This window comes from Lactuca sativa, chromosome 7 (assembly GCF_002870075.4).
Source record: "Lactuca sativa cultivar Salinas chromosome 7, Lsat_Salinas_v11, whole genome shotgun sequence".
NCBI lineage: Eukaryota > Viridiplantae > Streptophyta > Magnoliopsida > Asterales > Asteraceae > Lactuca > Lactuca sativa.
This window is the reverse complement of record NC_056629.2, coordinates 154,636,685-154,640,510: the sequence shown is the minus strand read 5'-3', so window position 1 is coordinate 154,640,510 and position 3,826 is coordinate 154,636,685.

The following is a 3,826-nucleotide window of genomic DNA, read 5'->3' as shown; positions in this document are numbered from 1 at the left end:
ATATATATACCATGCGAATGTCCGCGCATTGCGTAGAAATACCTATATAAATGAAATCTTTATAAATATATGTTTTTTTTAATATACAATAATGTTGTTAAATTTCATATAATAATTCGTATACTAAATTGATATAATATATTGATTATTTTGAATTATATATATATATATATATATATATATATATATATATATATATATATATATTATAACTGTATAATCTCAACCGTTTAAATGGCTTCTACCCGTGAGTTACTCATGAATAAAATTAAATATAATATATGACTTAATATTTATAGTTTTTGTTATTGTTAATTAATTTTTTGAAATTTATTTTCTTAACGTTTTAATTTCTATCATTATAATTATTTAAAATATCAGACATTGTTTTTTTTATTTTAAAGATAACAATATAATGATTTATATTCATTTATTTTTAAACTACTTATTTGAAAACTTTTAACGATTACACTTTAAGAAATATTTTAGTTAAATTGATATTATAATTTAGTTTTTTCATTTAACACTACAATTTATCACTTTTAACTATTCACAAAATATCTATTGGGTTTTTTTAAGGGGAACTGGAATTTATATTTAAGTTGACACTGTAATGTTATATTTAAATTAATAGTTTAAATATTTTGTCCAAACTGTTACAAAGTAGTAGCTTTAAATTGATAATAGTTAAATACAACAACATATTAAATCTAATAAATTAAGTATAATATGTTAAAAGTTAAAGACATAACTTTATGAGTAGAAGTAAATATTATTTTATTATTGAAATTTAGTTTATTTATGATTAAATTTTAGATTTGATATTTATTTAACCTTATTAACCAACTTATAATCATTATTAGAAAGACGACACTACAATTTATCACTTTTAACTATTTGCAAAATATTATTTGGGTTATTTAAGTTAAACTAAAATTTATAATATTTAAGTTGGTCCTATAATGTTATATTTAAGTTTATAATTTAAATATTTTATACAAATTGTTCAAAAGTTGTAGCTTTAAATTGATAATGGTTTACATCCAAAAATATATTAAAACTAATAAATTAAGTATAATATGTAAAAAGTTAATATATATATATATATATATATATATATATATATATATATATATATATATATATATATATATATATATAATATATATATATATAACTTTATAAGTAGAAGTAAAGATATTTTTTTAATATTGAAATTTATTTTATATATGATTACACTTTAGGTTTGATATTTATTTAATCTTATTAACCAACTTATAACCATTATTAGAAAAAATTGAAAAGTCATGGATTTTCAAATGAATGTGGTGAAAGGAAAAATACATGGGAGTTTCAAAAGAATGTGGTGGAAGAAAAAATGTTTCCTTTATAATATAGTATGATATATATATATATATATATATATATATATATATATATATATATATATATATATATATATATATATATATATATATAACCAAAATAACTTATATAAAATACACCTTATTCATGGATAAGTTTGATTCATTAATGATATAATTGTAAAATTTTAAATGATATTTATTGAAATAACTTATAACAAAAAAACATTAAATCATATGAAATTTGGGGATTTATTGAAATTAATTAACTAGTATCCAAAAATATCAAAATTTTACTCGATTATGCAAATCAAATTTTAAAATAGTAGGAAATTCTTAAAGTACACGTAAAAATATAATTTCGTATGGCTGTTAGATGAACAATAGTCACTATAGAAAAATATATGTGTGTCTTGAAAGACTTTATAGTCACACTTAATGGACAAAATCCATGATTAGGATCAAAAATTATGATACCCTTTAGCCACAATTTTATGATACAACCATATTTTTTCCAATTGTCACACCCACTAATTGTAAATGTAGTCGTATGATACCTAAAAGGATATGACATTTAGCTAAGGATATATGGTCACACTTTTTTGGTGTGACCAATGTCGATTATTGTGCTAATGTACATATATTTTTAATAACGAACATTTATACTAAATACATAAATTGGTTATATGTTCATACACCTCCATAAATGAATATTTACGAACATTCGTAACAGGTAACATTAAGAAACATTCATAAAAGATTGATATTCATAGATGAACATTGACAAACATTAATAAAATTTTAATGTTTATAGATAAATATTGTTGAACATTCAATGTTTCAATTATTAGCATTTATACAAAATATATAAATTTGTCAATATCTTCATACACATTCAATGATGAATATTGGTGAACACTCATAACAAATTAATATTTATAAATAACCTTTTATGAACATTCAAAATTAAGATTAATATTCGTAGATGAATATTGTCTATAAAAATACAAAAATCATCTATATGCAATATATAAATGTTTAAAAGTGAACATTTATTCAAAAACCAAAAAATCGCTCATATTTATACATGTTTTTGTAATGAATATTTATACAAAAACAAAGACAACAAATTTCGGATGTAGTCTTTAAAAGAATTAGCTTTACCATTCAAAAAGGCTTAGCAGTACAGCTTGTTGTCCATTTGTCATCTCACTAATTGTACGATGACAATTAAAAAGGTATCAAATTTATAAGTTTTGTTGGAAAAGCAAAGACAACAAACTAATATACACAAATAAACACCTTAACAATATTATACATTATTGCAATATATTGTCATATTTTCATCCAAATGAATATAGTTTTATAAAAAGTCAAAAAAAATTATACTATATATTTTATCAAATAAAGATTATTCATTACAGCAAACAAATTTATTATCTGTTGTTAAAACCACATAGACTGCAACAAAAAACTAAAATAACTATATAAACTATAAAAACAAATGCATTTGAAGAAAAGAAAAAAAAGGTAATAGATTAAAAATAACAAAATTAATCAAGATGATATATTCTTTTGGGTGTTGATAACTTGACACCCCTTAGATTCTCTATTAACAGCTTTATCAAAAATCAACCTATAATTAACTATGTATAATTATATTTTTTGAAAAATAATACAATTTCAACCAATAAAAAAATTTCAAAAACTAAGTAGGTGTCTATATGGTAAAATAGAGTGTCTTTTTATCAAACCCCTTTTTTGTATGTGTATATGTCAAGGCTAGTGGGAGTATAGTTAGCTTTTTGGTATTGTATGTGGATGACATACTACTATAGGAAATGACATCCCAACTCTACAGGAAGATAAGTCCTGGCTTGGGAAGTGTTTCTCTATGAAGGACCTAGGAGAAGCTGCCTATATTCTAGGGATAAGGATCTTGAGAGACCAGAGTAAAAGACTAATTGGACTTAGTCAGAGTACCTACTTGGATAAGGTGCTAAAGAGATTCAGCATGCAGGACTCCAAGAAAGAAGAGTCACCCATCACGAGTAACGCCAGATTGAGTAAGACACAAAGCCCTAGTACTGAGGCTGAGATAGCAGAAATGAGTCGAATACCTTATGCTTCGGCTGTAGGATCGATCATGTATGCTACGACGTGTACTCGACCTGATGTAGCATTTGCCTTGAGCATGGTAAGCAGGTATCAGGGGAACCTTGGCAAGGCACACTAGACTGCGGTAAAGAATATCCTCAAGTACCTACGGAGGACTAAGGACTGGGTCCTTACCCTCGGTGGGAGTGAAGACTTGAGAGTTGTAGGGTATATTGATGCTAGCTTTCAGACTGATAGGGATAATTTCCGCTCTCAGTCAGGTTGGGTCTTTACCTTAAACGAAGGAGCAATCTCTTGGAAGAGTTCCAAGCAAGAGACAGTGGCTGATTCAAATTACGAATCAA